The following is a 15,622-nucleotide window of genomic DNA, read 5'->3' as shown; positions in this document are numbered from 1 at the left end:
CTGACCTCAAGTGATCCACCCACCTCAGCCTCCCAAAATGCTGGGATTACAGGCATCAGCCACCGCACCCGGCCCAGGCTTTACTTCTTTAGGGAGACAGGGTGGCAGGGGTTTCATAATGAACTAAAAAACCAAATACTGTGTCTCTTTCATTTGGCAAGAACTCCTTTTCCAAAGAAGGGACTCAGAAAAAATGAAATTACTTATATAATATCTGAGAGAATATTCTTAAAAGACAACAAAACATACAGAAAGGTATTTTGGATTCAGGAGAATATAACCTCTTCCAAAAAGAGATTTACTCTCTACTCCCTAGGAACTATTGACATGGAAAATCCCACTTAAGTTACATGAGGTCACACACCCACCACAAAGGTAGCTACCTGAAGGTGGTCTGCCAAGATAAACACCAACTTGTTAACTCCCTAAGTGCTACGCAAATGCCCAAGATAGTATATGCACATTTAATGACTCTCTAGATTGTTGGAGCATCATGTTTCTACTATTACTACAGTTCTTTCAGTCTGTATTTTAGTGGGGTTTTTTTCATATCTGTTCCCCACTTTTCGTCATGACCTCCAGGAGGGTAGGGACACATCTTACTCATCTTTATATCCCCAATGCCTAGCATTATATCTTGCAAGAGACACTAAAAAAATAAAATTCTGCCAAATGAATGGGCAAGCCCAAAACATCACTCAAATAATCCCTTATTAACAGCCAAATGCCCAGGGGAAGGGAGACTTAGATGACAGCACCTTCCTAGAAAATATGGCCTGAAATTACAGATCATTTCTACAACAAGTTACATTTCACTTACTAAGTAACTGGTCTATCTTTTCAGAATAAATTTTACTTTTCATGATCAGTGTAAGTATATGGGAAACATGATTATTCTGAAATCTCTTCTTTTCAAACTAAACACATAGCTCCTGGGCACCCATAGGAATCATAGGAGAAGAAGAGGGAGAGGCAGTAGACATTAGTTTCAAACCTATAACTCTTTAAGAGTCAAACAAAAATAGAAAATACTAAGAAAAGAAAACTTGTCAGAAACCATTTAAAGACAAATAAAGGACACCATCATCTCCCAGAATTTATCATCAACAGAACAGGTGAAGCTTAACAAAGATAAATTAGGCCGGGCATGATAGTTCACACCTGTAATCCTAATACTTTGGGAGGCGGAGGTCGGAGGATCGCTTGAGCCCAGGAGGTCAAGGCTGCAGTGAACTATGATTGCACCACTCCAGCCTGGGCAACAAAGCAAGACCCTGTCTCAAAAGAAGAAAAAAAAGAAAAGAAAAAGATAAAGTATAAGAGCGCCTTCTTCACTTAATGAAGCCCAAGTTATAAATTCTTATAACCCATTAAGTTTATAATTGAAAGAGTATCAAGCATATAGCCTTATCTATGCACATAAAAACAAACATAAGTTCAGTAATTCATACCAGAAACCAGGTAATCACAAGTCCAACAGTTTACCTTATCTTTGAAATACACTATGTAGTTGGCTAATTTCACAGTAATCAATTCTTACAGGATCCTCTTATAATAGCCACTCAAGGAGAAAATTTCAAATACTGACCTCTAATTCAATGTAATACAAATAAGAGGTCTTCCGTCCAGAATTATATCAAACGGCCACAATTCCTTTCTCAGTAAAACCATAAACAGGCTGAAGCTCTCCACAAATCTTCTCTGTAAGTGGATCCCACGGTGGTTGTGACCCGGTGCTGAGCGCACATACAGTTACTCCTAGACAATCACCTCCTAAAAGAAGACAGATGACTATCACTGTGTCTAAATGAAACAACTTCAAAAATGCAGCTCTGCCAACTAGTGTCATTAGCATTTTCCAAACAAAACAGGTGTCACAGATGAGCTCAAAATAGTCAAACTCCTCTCTCTTTGGTGCTTTAGCAACATTCAATTCCCTAACACCTCCCCCAGATGCTGGATTCTTTTTAACAGTGTCTTACATCGGGTATGTTTCTCAATATTAGGAAGGTTTAAAGAAGCTGTGAGGATAGGATAGTGGAACATAAAGAAGCAGGGAGACCAAGTGCAGTGGCTCACGCTTGTAATCCCAGCACTTTGGGAGGCCGAGGTGGGCGGATCACTTGAGGTCAGGAGTTCGAGACCAGCCTGGCCAACATGGCAAAACCCCGTTTCTACTACAAATACAAAACTTAGCTGGGCATGGTGGCGGGCGCCTGTAATCTCAGCTACTTTGGAGGCCGAGGCAGAACTGCTAGAACCCAGGAGGCAGAGGTTGAAGTGAGCTGAGATCGCGCCACTGCACTCCAGCCTGGGAGACAGAACGAGACTGTCTCAAAAAAAAAAAAAAAAAAGAAAGAAAGAAGGATCTATTTTGATACTGGGAGCCTAAACTGAATGATTCTGGAGAAATTCACAGATGGGGCTGAGGCTCACCTTCATGACAGCTATATCAAAGGCCTAAAATCACTATTTCCTAGTGATTTTAAAATCACTATTTAAAATCAGCTATTTCCAAGGCTCAAAAATCACTACAATAAGCCTATCAACAGCATGTGATACTCTCCAAGTATTCTGCAACCTTAACATTTCCATCCTTTACAGTACTTTGATATCCTCAAAAGATGTATTGGATTTCAAAGCCAGTCCCACATCAACAAGGCTGGCAATCAGCATCCCAGAAAACTGCAAGGAGGTTAAGACCCAAGCAAAATGGACTTGGGGATGCAAGGAATTTGTCAGCACCTATATTCTCCTAAGAAGTGGTAAAAATATGGCCGCTTCCTACAGGAAGAAACTATGCCAAATAACCAAACCAAAAGTGAGAAAACCTAAATTATATTAACCTCTCATGGGAAGAGGCACTTAACCAGATAACTCTGAGTCAGGACAGTTCAAAGGGCAGAAAGAAAGGACCCATATTAACTGTTCTAATTACAAGTTACTCTTTGACTCTTCAGATCTTATTTCCTTAATGACTAGACTGGAATAAACAATTTGAGGGCAGGTACGATGACACCTGTCATCCCAGCACTTTGGGAGGCCAAGACAGGTGGATCACTTGAGGCCAGGAGTCCAGACCAGCCTGGCCAACATGGCAAAACCTCATCTCTACTAAAAATACAAAAAAATTAGCCGAATGTGGTGGCGCATGCCTGTAGTCCCACCTACTCAGGAGAGGTTGAGGCACGAGAATCGCTTGAACCCAGGGGGTGGAGGTTGCAGTGAGCCAAGATTGTACCACTGCACTCCAGCCTGGGTGACAAAGCAAGACTCTGTCTCAAAAAAAAAAAAAATTTTTTTTTTTTGAGAGACAAAAATGGCCTCTGAAGGCCGGGCGCGGTGGCTCATGCCTGTAATCCCAGCACTTTGGGAGGCCGAGGTGGGCAGATCATGAGGTCAGGAGATGGAGACCATCCTGGCTAACACATGGTGAAACTCCGTCTCTCCTAAAAATACAAAAGTAGAGTCCTGCTGAGGCAGGAGAATGGCAGAGCTTGTAGTGAGCCGAGATCGTGCCACTGCATTCCAACCTGGGCAACAGAGCGAGACTCTGTCTCAAAAAAAAAAAAAAAAAGCCTCTGAAATCATTTCAGGAACTAAAAGCTAACTCCGGCTCTCTCTACATCTTTATATTAAAGGGTCCTGGACCTGTGATTGCTGAGGTGGCATGAAAAACTGCTACCTGTTCCCATTCCTAATAGAAACCATCTTTTGATGCCATTCCCATTGTATTTTTCCACAAACAATGTATTTACAGATTTCTGGGACTGAAAAGTTGCTGAATTTGTTAAAAGAGAAGAAAAAGGTGGCCCAGCAAGATGGCTCATGCCTGTAATCCCTGCACTTTGGGAGGCCAAGGCGGGTGGATTGCATAAGCCCAAAAATTCAAAACCAGCCTGGGAAACATAGCAAAACCCCATCTTTACACAACAAAACAAAACAAATTTTAAAAAGCTGGCCAGGTGTGGTGCCATGCACTTGTAGTCCCAGCTACTGCCAGAAGGTGGGGAGGGAGGGGTGGCTGAGGTGAGAGGACGGCTGTCACCCAGGTTGGAGTGCAGTGGTGCCATCATGTCACACTGCAGCCTCAACTTCCCAGGCTCAGGTGATCATCCCATCTCAGCCTCCCAAGTAGCCGGAACCACAAGAATGCACCATCACACCCAGCTAATATTTTTTATTATTTTTGTAAAGACAGGGTCTCCCTATGTTACCCAGACTGTCTTTTCTTTCCCCCAAGACGGAGTCTTGCTCTGTCGCTCAGGCTGGAGTGCAGTGGTGAAATCTTGGCTCACTGTAAACTCCGCCTCCCGGGTTTAGGCGATTCTTGTCTCAGCGTCCCAAGTAGCTGGGATTACAGGTGCCTGCCACCATGCCAGGGTAATTTTTGTATTTTTAGTAGAGATGGGGTTTCATCGTGTTGGCCAGGCTGGTCTCGAACTCCTGACTTTGTGACCTGCCCACCTCGGCCTCCCAAAGTGCTGGGATTACAGGTGTAAGCCACCGCCCCCGGCCTCCCACTTTTTTTTTTTGTTTAAGAGACAAAGTTTTTTATGTTGCCCAGTCTGGCCTCAAATTCCTGGGCCAAAGTGATCCTCCAGCCTCTGCCTTCCAAGTAGCTGGAACTATAGACACGCCACATGTCCAGCATGCATTTTTATATTTTCAAGGTATTTCCATATCTATTTGTTCATTTCGGTTTATGTGCTACTGCCCCTATTTGACAGCTAAGGAAGTAGGGCACATAATCATACTTCAAGCCCATAGTTCAGGTGGAAGTGGACTCCAGGTCTTATGCCAACCAGGAGTCATGGCTTATTTTTCTTATGCACAGAGGCTATCACAGTTCAGGACATTTCAGTGAAGCCAGAAGAAACAGGAATTACGCGGCTGGGCACAGTGGCTCACGCCTGTAATCCCAGCACTTTGGGAGGCCAAGGCCGGCAGATCATCTGAGGTCAGGAGTTCGAGACCAGCCTGACCAATGTGGAGAAACCCCATCTCTACCAAAAATACAAAATTAGCTGGGCGTGGTGGCACATGCCTGTAATCCCAACTACTCAGGAGGCTGAGGCAGGAGAATCGCTTGAACCTAGGAGGCACAGGTTGCGGTGAGCTGCGATCGTACCATTGCACTCCAGCCTGGGCAACAAGAATGAAACTCCATCTCAAAAAAAAAAAACAAAAAAAACAGGAATTATGTAGCATATATAAAGTATGTTTTAAACTACTAGCATATAACCTAGCAGTTCTCTCCAATGCAATCAACATATCTCTTAGCAAAATATTGTTTCTAGAGTTATAAATAGTATTCTGCCATAGGCCACCCAGATCTCAGATCTCATCTTGATTCAAATGCGCACTACACAAGAATACATGGGATGTTTAATTTATATTCATTTTGTTATTTCTCAGGACAGTGCCTCTAAGCCAGGAAATAGCCTTCAAGTAGAAGTGGAAACATCCACAGGCTAAGTTAAATGCTATATTCAAGCCACTCAATGTTCACAGTCTTATTCTCAGTAATCAGGCCACTGACCCAAGTGTCAGTCAGCATCATCTTCAATCTCCCTATGAAAAGCTGAAGGAAAAGAAAATCTAATTAAAAGCCCAAGAAAAAATCCACTTTAATCAAAACTACAACTAAAAGGCAAAGGAACTTTAAGGTAGGAAAAAACCTTAAGACATGAAAAAATTAGGAATTAAAAAAAGGGATGTCAAAAGGGAAAAAGAGGAGATGCTGCGATTTTTTTTTTTAGAATAGTCAAATACAGCAGTGAGAAGAGGGAAAGAGTAGAATAAGGATTTTGATCTGTAACCACCAATTAAGATAAATCACTAACTTCAGCCTGATACTGTAATTTAAATGACTAAAAGCAAGCCAATGAAAAATATGACCTTCCAAACAGAAGAGGCATAAAACTATAGAAAAATAATGAAATACGAAGGGTTAAAATACAGAGAACCACAATTTTAGGAATATTTTACTATGAAGAACAGGAAACTGAATGTTTAAGTATATATAAAAGCAAAAGGAAGGAAACGATACATTTAGTTCCATCAAAATCAACAGAAAACCATCTACTATGAGCCTCTGTTGACAACTTCTCCCAAGTGAAACAATACAGATGAGGGTCACAGACTTAGCCAGTGATAAGACCTACTACTCTGTAATCATCCATGGGCAACAGACAAGGGCTGTCAGAGGACCCAACAGACGGAAGCCAATGCTAGAAGACAGAACTAGTTTCCTCAATAAAAAATCAGTCGAGGCCAGGAACGGTGGCTCATGCTGTAATCCCAGCACTTTGGGAGCCTGAGGCAGGAGGATCACTTGAGGCCAGGAGTTCAAGACCAGCCTGGGCAACACAGGGAGACCCTACAAAAAAATTAAAAGTTGTTTTAATTGAAAACAAATCAGTCAAACAAATTACTGGTATGCTTTAAAAATAACTGTGTGACAGGAGAATTACTTGAACCCAGGAGGCGGAGGTTGCAGTGAGCTAAGATCACACCACTGCACTCCAGTCCAGGTGACAGAGTAAGACTCCGCCTAAAAAAAAAAAACTCAGCATGAATCACAAAAGAAAGATACACACCAGATCACTATTGTTCTTAAGGTGAAGCAATTTAGTCATCTTAGCGTAAACACACATATGCTTTAGTAGACATATTAAGAAATCTCTGGAATAAAAAATGAACAGATTAACTAGAAAGCAGTTGAATCACCCACCTAAAAAACTGACTTACTAATTTAAAGCATTTACCATATTTTAAAATCTTTTTACCTTAGAGGCCTTTTTCACTTCAGGTTTTATATTTAAAACATTTTCCAAAAAAGTCAGAGTTTGTATCACCTCTTGCAGTTGGAAATCAGTTTCAACTACAAGTTACTTTAAATCACTCCCCATCCAGTATCAAAGCACTGAGATTCCAAAGCAGTTGTCACATTAACTCCATTTCAGAATCCAAGTACCTGACTGCAGTCTCTAGTAAGAGAAGCCTCTAACTGGAAGAGTAACAGGAAAACTTGCACTTTCTCATTTCAAATTTGGGGCCTACTATGCTGAATGAAGAAAGAGAGAACTTCAAGTTCAGCCTAATAGGCATTTACTACAAATAATATGACAATGGTTGGCACTCAATTTTAAAATAAATGACTAGGCCAGGTGCAGTGGCTCATTCCTGTAATCCCAACACTTTGGAAGGCCAAGGTGGGAGGATCGCTTGAGGCCAGGAGTTTGAAACCAACCTGGGAAACATAGCAAGACCCCATTTCTATAAAAAATTTAAAAATTAGGCCGGATGCAGTGGCTCACGCCTGTAATCCTAGCACTTTGGGAGGCTGAGGCAGGTGGATCACCTGAGATCAGGAGTTAGAGACAAGCCTGGCCAACAAGGCGAAACCTGGTCTCTACTAAAAATAGAAAAAAATTAGCCAGGCATGGTGGCGAGCGCCTGTAATCCCAGCTACCTGGAAGGCTGAGGCAAGAGAATTGCTTGAACCCGGCTGGGGGACAGAGGTTGCAGTGAGCCAAGATTCTGCCCCTGCACAACAGCCTGAGTGACAGAGCAAGACTCTGTCTCAAAAAAAAAAAAAAAAAATTACCCAGGCTTTCTGCTATAGGCCTGGGTGGTTGCTATAAAAATGGGCAAGTTCATGAAACCTGGGAAAGTGGTGCTATTCTGGCCAGACGCTATACCAGATGCTACTCAGGAAGCAAAGATATCATCATGAAGAACATTGATGATGGCACCTCAGATCGCCCTTACAGCCATGCTCTGGTGGCTGGATTTGACCACTATCCCCGCAAACTGACAGCTGTTGTGTGCAAGAAGAAGATGAAGAAGAGTCAAAGATCAAGTCTTCTTTTTTTTTTTTTTTTTTTTTTTTGAGGTGGAGTCTCGCTCTGTCACCCAGGCTGGAGTGCAATGGCGCAATCTCGGCTCACTGCCACCTCCACCTCCCGGGTTCAAGCGATTCTCCTGCCTCAGCCTCCCAAGTAACTGGGATTACAGACGTGCGTCACCACACCCAGCTAATTTTTGTATTTTTAGTAGAGATGAGGTTTCACCATCTTGGCCAGGCTGGTCTCGAACTCCCAACCTCAGGTGATCCACCCGCCTCAGCCTCCCAAAGCGCTAGGATTACAGGTGCGAGCCACTGCGCCTGGCCTTTTTGTTTTGAGACGGAGTTTAACTCATTACCCAGGGTGGAATCCAATGGCAGACCTCGGCTCACTGCAACCTCTGCCTCCCGGGTTCAAGCTATTCTCCTGCCTTAGCCTCCTGAGTAGTTAGGATTACAGGAACCCGCCACCACATCCAGCTAATTCTTGTATTTTTAGTAAAGATGAGGTTTCATCATGTTGGCCAGACTGGTCTCGAACTCCCAACCTCAGGTGATCCACCCGCCTCCGCCTCCCAAAGTGCTGGGATTACAGGCGTGGACCACCGCGCCCGGCCAAAGATCAAGTCTTTTGTGAAAGTTTATAACTACTATCACCTCATGCCCATAAGGTGCTCTATGGATATCCCCTTGGAGAAAACTCTTATCAACAAGGATGTCTTCAGAGACGCTGCTCTTAAATGCAAGGCTAACAAGAGGCCAGGGTCAAGTTCAAAGAGAGGTACAAGACAGTCAAGAACAAGTGGTTCTTCCAGAAGCTGTGGTTTTAGATGTTTCATTTAGGTTATTAAATTTTTTAATTAATTAAATTAAAATCAAAATTAGCCAGGCATGGTGACATGCACCTGTAATCCCAGCTACTCAGGAGGAGGCTTAAACAGGAGGATCACTTGAGCCCAGGAATTTGAGGATGCAGTAAGCCAAGCTTGTCCAACCCGCAGCCCAGGACACGTTTGAATGAGGCCCAAAACAAATTCGTAAACTTTCTTAAAACGTTATGAGTTTTTTTGTGATTTTTTTTTTTATTTTTAGCTCATCAGCTATCGTTAGTGTTAATGTTTTGTTTTGTTTTTGTTTTGCTTTTTTTTAAGATGGAGTCTCGCTCTGTCACCCAGGCTGGAGTGCAGTGGCACAATTTCCGCTCACCACAACCTCTGCCTCCCAAGTTCAAGCAATTCTCCCTGCCTCAGCCTCTCAAGTAGTTGGGATTACAGGAACCCGCCGCCACGTCCAGCTAATTTTTGTATTTTTAGTAAAGACGAGGTTTCACCATGTTGGCCAGACTGGTCTCGAACTCCTGACCTCAGGTGATCTGCCCGCCTCGGCCTCCCAAAGTGCTGAGATTACAGGCGTGAGCCACCGCGCCTGGCCAGTGTTGGTGTATTTTATGTGTGGCCCAAGACATTTCTTCTTCTCCCAATGTGGCCCAGGGAAGCCAAAAGATTGGACACCCCTGCAGTGAGCCATGATCACACCACTGCACTCCAGCATGGGCTACAGAGCAAGACTCTATGTCAAAAAAAAATTAAATACACAAAATAAATGACTAAAATCCAGAAAGTGCAGTCTTTGAAGAGTAAATTTTATAGCATGTGACCAATCTCAATGAAGCTTTTATTATTTAAATGTGTTTTAAAAATAAATGACACTCAGAACGAAGTACTCCATATAACACAAACCACCTGTCTCTATGACTGAGAGACCACGAAAGTATATCTTAAAATTCTGATATATGGAAAGATCACCAACTTCATTCATGGTCAAAGAAATGCAAATTCAAATGATACTGTAGGAGCCAGGCACTGTGGTACATACCTGTAGTCCCAGCTACTCAGGAGGATCACTTGAGCCCAAGAGTTAAGAGGCTGTAGTGAGCTATGATTGTGCCACCACACTCCAGCCTGAGAAAGAGAGATTCCGTCTCTAACAAAACTTTGTAAGGGCCGGAAGCAGTGGCTCAGGCCTGTAATCCCAGCACTTTGGGAGGCCGAGGTGTGTGATCACTTGAGGTCAGGAGTTTGAGACCAGCTTGGCCAACATAGTGAAACCCCATCTCTACTAAAAATACAAAAATTAGCTGGGTGTGGTGGCACAGGCCTGTAAGTCCCAGCTACTCGAGAGGTTGAGGCAGGAGAACCACTTGAGTTTGGGAGCCGCAGGTTGCAGTGAGCCGAGATTGCACCACTGCACTCCACCTGGGTGATACAGCAAGACTCAGTCTCAAAAAAATTGTAAGGCCTGGCATGGTGGCTCACGCCTGTAATCCTAGCACTTTGGGAGGCTGAGGTAGGTGGAGTGCTTGAGTCCAGGAGTTCGAGACCAGCCTGAGCAACATGGTAAAACCCTGTTTCTACAAAAAATACACAAATTAGCCAGGTGTGGTAGTGCATTCCTGTAGCCTCAGCTACTGGAGGGGGTTGAGATGGGAAGATCGCTTGAGCCCAGGAGGTTGAGGCTGCAGTCAGCCATGATCACACCACTGCACTCCAACCTGGACAGCAAAGCAAGATCCTGTCTCAAAAAAAATTGTTCTTTTTTTTTTTGAGACGGAGTTTTGCTCTTGTTGCCCAGGCTGGAATGCAATGGCACAATCTCGGATCACTGGAACCTCCACCTCCCAGGTTCAAGTGATTCTCCTGCCTCAGCCTCCTGAGTAGCCAGGATTACAGGCATGTGCCACCACGCCAGGCTAATTTTGTAATTTTAGTAGAGACGGGGTTTCTCCATGTTGGTCAGGCTGGTCTCGAACTCCCAACCTCAGGTGATCTGCCCACCTTGGCCTCCCAAAGTGCTGGGATTACAGGTGTGAGCCACCGCGCCCGGCCAAAAAAAAATTTTCTTAACGAAAAGATAATATCATTGTACACATTTCCACCTATCAGATTAACAAAGATTATAAAATTTCGTAATATCCAGGGATGGTGAGAAGGAAATGAAAACCCTAAAATATTCTGTGTGTACACAGGCATATCTTTGGGGGCAATTTATTTACAGCTTTCAAAATAAAAAGTAAACATAACCCACTGATTCAGCAACTCTACTTAAGAGCTTATCCTATACACATACTTGTACAATTGTACAACAGTACAGATATGAGGATGCAAACCAAAGAGTCTGAGACAATTTAACCGTCCATCAATGGGAAAAGTGAAGTATACATCCATACAGCGTCCGATTATGCAGTTGTTTTCAAAAACAAACCTGAGTTATAAGTATTGAATTGAAAAATATATGTTTGGAATTTTTTTAAATTCAAGATACTATGTATAGTATGCTTATATATGCATAGAAAATGTCTGGAGGAATACTAAATTGTGTGAAAGTGATTACAATGAGTATATATTAATTTTATAATTATAATTTGTATTTCGTTTGAACACATGAAGCTATCAAATAAAGTCATTTAACTCTGGTGTTAAATCTGCCTATGCTATGATCCCAACCTATCTTTCCAGTGCTCTATGGTTCTGGCCAAACCAGTCTGTTTCTTCTTTGAGAAACCAGTCCCAAGGACTCCCTCTCCAAAATGCTCTTACTATGTGGTCTGAACAGCTACCCGCTACAGCTTCAAATACAAATTACCTGAGTTGAAAAAACTATGCCTGCCTGCATCTGCTATAGAACATTTTAAAAGAGATCTTTTTAAAAAAGAAAATTGAAACACAATTTAATAATCCCCATCATAGAAGCAGGAAAAGTACTCACCATTTCCCAAGCTTTCCAGGCTCTGTGCCTTTGCTTCATGCAATTTCCTGCCTGAAATCCTCTTAGCTACTTATCACATGTCCAAATCCTGCCAGTCCTTCAAAACACAGGTGAAACACCAACTCCTACACCAAATCTTCCCTAATGCCCCCATCCAGAGCTGATTCTCTTTCTTAAACCATAGTATCAACACCTCTTGAGGCACTTTCTTCTACCTAGTACTCAGTTGTGTACATGTCTCATCTTTCCCATTAATGAGAAAATCATCATGAGCACAATCTCTGTCTTGGTCATTTTGTATGCCCTATTTTGCTACATTAATTAAACTCGTATTTCACTAAAGCACGCCACCATGCCTGGTTTTTTTTTTTTTTTTTTTTTTTTTTTTTTAAGAGACTGGGTTTTGCCATGTTGTCCAGGCTGGTCTCAAACTCTTGGGCTCAAGTGATCTGCCTGCCTCAGCCCCACAAAGTGCTGGGATTACAGGCATGTGCCACTGTGCCCAGCCAACTAAAGTTCTTATAGCGTCAAAAGTGTTTAAGGATTCCACAAAGACTAAATTCTCACTAAGCTATGCAAACAAAGGTGCTAAACCATTCCAACCAAAATATGAAAGAAACATGTAGATGTTTTATAAAGCTAGATTTCCTAAGGAATATTAATATTAATGAAAACTTTTCTCAATATATTAATAGAAACAAGATGTCTGCACATTTTTCCAGTTTATAGATGTTAAAAATTAAGTCTCAACAAGGTCTTTAATCATATGTGTATAATCCTAAGTGTATAACAACTTAGGAAATTTCAGTAATTATTCCTGCAATAATGAATCACATGAAATATATATACGTACACATGGCAGATTATGCTACCAAGATCAGAATGTTCAAATCAGAAGGCAGTTCATCTTGTCAGAAAATTTACCCAGCAATAAAAATCTGAAGCCATCGTTAGATCAAGACAAATTTTAGTGAAAATTCTATACTGAATACTGAACTGGAGGTGGGGGGTTATTCTTACAAATAATACTGAAGGATTACAAACAATACTGTCAAATTATCAAATGTGTTAATACTACATTAGCCATTCCACTGGTATTTATGGCACAAACTGCCAGATGTAGTGCAATACTGATTCTTCCCTTCCTCCAGAGTAAGAGAACCCCTGATTTTTGACTAGGCACATAGTAATTTCCAGCACAGAATATACTTTCTAGCTTCTCTTGCAGTTATGTGTGACCTTGTGATTCCGTTATAATCGAAGGGACATAGCAGAAGCGATATGTACAATTTCTGGAAAGTATCTTCACAAGAAGGGGGTGTGCCCAGCTTTTGCCTGTTCCTCCTTCCTGCTGGTGAGAATGCAGAACTGATGTGAGAAAGTGGAGAAGCCACACCTTTGACAAAAAGGAAACAGTTCCATGTTGAAGGCTGGGTCCCCTAATGAGCATGAAGGTGGCATACTGGTTCAGGACTGTCTATGAGATACATGAAAGAAAGGAAACTTCTATCTTGTTTAAGCCATTGTTATTTTTGGTTTCTACCACTCACTGCTGAATCTAATCCTAACACAAGGCAAAATTATAGAGAAAGAGTACTATATTTATTGAATTTTACTTTTTCAAATGATTGTTTTTGTTTTGGTTTTTTGTTTTTTGTTTTTTTTTTTTTTTGAGACAGAGTCTTGCTCTGTCACCCAGGCTGGAGTGCAGTGGCGTGATTTCGGCTCACTGCAACCTCAGCCTCCCAGGTTCAAGTGATTGTCCCGGCTCCTGAGTAGCTGGGATTAAAGATGCCCGCCACCATGCCCAGCTATTAAATAATTTTGAATACATAGTTTAAACTTACTAGGATTAAAATAAACTCATTTTGGGGGGCCGGGCGCAACAGCTCACGTCTGTAATCCCAGCACTTTGGAAATCCGAGGTGGGCGGATCGTCTGAGGTCAGGAGTTCCAGAACAGCCTAGCCAATATGGTGAAACCCCATCTCTACTAAAAATACAAAAATTAAGCCAGGTGCAGTGGCTCTCGCCTATAATCACAGCACTTTGGGAGGCTGAGGCAGGTGGATCACTTGAGGTCAGGAGTTTCAGACCAGCCTGGTCAACATGGTGAAACCTCACCTCTACTAAAAATACAAAAATTAGCCAGGAATGGTGGCAGGCGCCTGTATTCCCAGCTACTTGAGAGGCTGAGGCAAGAGAATCACTTGAATCCCGGAGGCGGAGGTTGCAGTGAGCAGAGATTGCACCACTGCACTCTACCCTGGGCGATAAGAGTGAGAATCCATCTCAAAAAAAAAAAATACAAAAATTAGTCAGGCATGGTGGTGCGTGCCTGTAGTCCCAGCTACTCAGAAGGCTGAGGCAGGAGAATTGCTCGAACCTGGGAGGCAGAAGTTGCAGTGAGCCAAGATCGCGCCATTGCACTCTAGCCTGGGAGACAGGAGCGAGACTCCATCACAAAACAAAACAACCTTCTTTTTTTTGAGACGGAATTTCACACTTGTTTTCCAGGCTGGAGGGCAATGGCGCGATTTCAGCTCACTGCAACCTCTGCATCCCGGGTTCAAGAGATTCTCCTGTCTCAGCCTCCCAAGTAGCTGAGATTACAGGCATTCGCCAGCATGCCCAGCTAATTTTTGTATTTTTAGTAGAAATGGGGTTTCACCATGTTGGCCGGGCTGGTCTCAAACTTCTGACCTCAGGCAATCCACCCGTGTTGGCCTCCCAAAGTGCTGGGATTACAGGCGTGAGCCACTGCACCCGGCCAACAAACTTATTTTTGATGATTCAAATAACTAAGCTCTAAAATGTTTTTTCTACACTATATTTGAGGTATAAAATTGTTATTATCAATAATTTTTTGGCCAGGCGCAGTGGCTCACACCTATAATCCCCCAGCACTCTGGGAGGCAGAGGTGGGCGGATCACCGGAGGTCAGGAGTTCAAGACCTGCCTGGCCAACATGGCAAAACCCCATCTCTACTAAAAATACAAAATTTAGCCAGGTGTGGTGGCGATCGCCTGTAATCCCAGCTCCTTGGGAGGCTGAGATAGCAGAATTGCTTCAGCCCGGGAGGCAGAGGTTGCAATGAGCTGAGATCATCCAGCCTGGTGACAGAGGGAGACTCCATCTCAAAAAATAATAATAATAATAATAATAACTTCCTAAGTATGCCTTGGGGTCAAGCGATTAAGCCAAATCTCCCTTATCTCTACCTCAATAATACCATACGGTAATATTATTCATTCATTTAACAAATGAATGCCTACTGTATTCCTCGCATGCGAGGTGCACTGAAGTGACCAAAGCAGATGATGGGCCTCTTCCTCCGGGAGTTTGCAAGCCAGTATCAATGCAGCCGAGGCTGTAGAAGCCTCTGCTTCCCTCTTCTCTAGCCTCCAAGTTCATCACTCCCCTGCTGTCATCATATTCTTGCTTCAGGCTACAATATGAGAATACAATGTGACTAGACTTCAGCTTTGCTCTGCTAATATAATCACACATAATCATATTCCTCAAAGATGACACTCCTGTTACCAAAATTAGCATCAGCATCTTACCAAAATGCCATAGCAGCTATCATTGATGGTGGGTCAGTTTTCCACATGGCAAATCTTATTTATCACAAGATATCTTTCCCTAACTCTACCTTATGGGGTTCTCTTATCCTTAAATTTTGTTGTTGTTGAGATAGGGTCTCACTCTGTCTCCCAGGCTGGAGAGCAATGGCACAATATTGGCTCACTGCAGCCTTGACCTCCTGGGCTCAAACAATCCTCCCGCCTCAGCCTTCTGAGTAGCTAGGACGACAGGCATGTGCTACCACGCCTGGCTAATTTTTAATTTTTTTTGCGGAGACGGGGGTCTTGTTACATTGCCCAGGCTGGTCTCAAACTCCTGGTCTCAAGGGAGCCTCCTGCCTCAACCTCCCAAAGCACTAGGATTACAGTTGTGAGCCACCACATCCAGCTTTATCCTTAAATTTGAAAAATACTTTGC

The 15,622-nt window shown here is 42.8% G+C and overlaps 1 protein-coding gene and 1 pseudogene across 6 annotated transcripts in view; one reads left to right on the top strand and one right to left on the bottom strand.

Annotated features, from left to right (window-relative positions):
* The window catches only part of RERE (arginine-glutamic acid dipeptide repeats), a 466,306-nt gene that overhangs the window by 439,380 nt on the left and 11,304 nt on the right, over positions 1-15,622 (bottom strand). For 2 of the 6 annotated variants that reach the window (XM_063668267.1, XM_063668278.1), the window contains exon 2: positions 1,589-1,773. The exons of the other annotated variants lie outside the window; for them this stretch is intronic. The gene's annotated coding sequence lies outside the window, so the exon portion shown is untranslated. The remainder of the gene's footprint in view (positions 1-1,588; positions 1,774-15,622) is intronic. 6 annotated transcript variants of the gene reach the window in all.
* Positions 7,652-8,682, top strand: LOC129008571 (large ribosomal subunit protein eL27-like; annotated as a pseudogene).

The sequence above is a fragment of the Pongo pygmaeus genome, chromosome 1 (assembly GCF_028885625.2).
Source record: "Pongo pygmaeus isolate AG05252 chromosome 1, NHGRI_mPonPyg2-v2.0_pri, whole genome shotgun sequence".
In the NCBI taxonomy this organism is placed as follows: Eukaryota; Metazoa; Chordata; class Mammalia; order Primates; family Hominidae; genus Pongo; species Pongo pygmaeus.
Note: the sequence above shows the minus strand (reverse complement) of the source record. Positions and strands in the feature narration are given on the sequence as shown.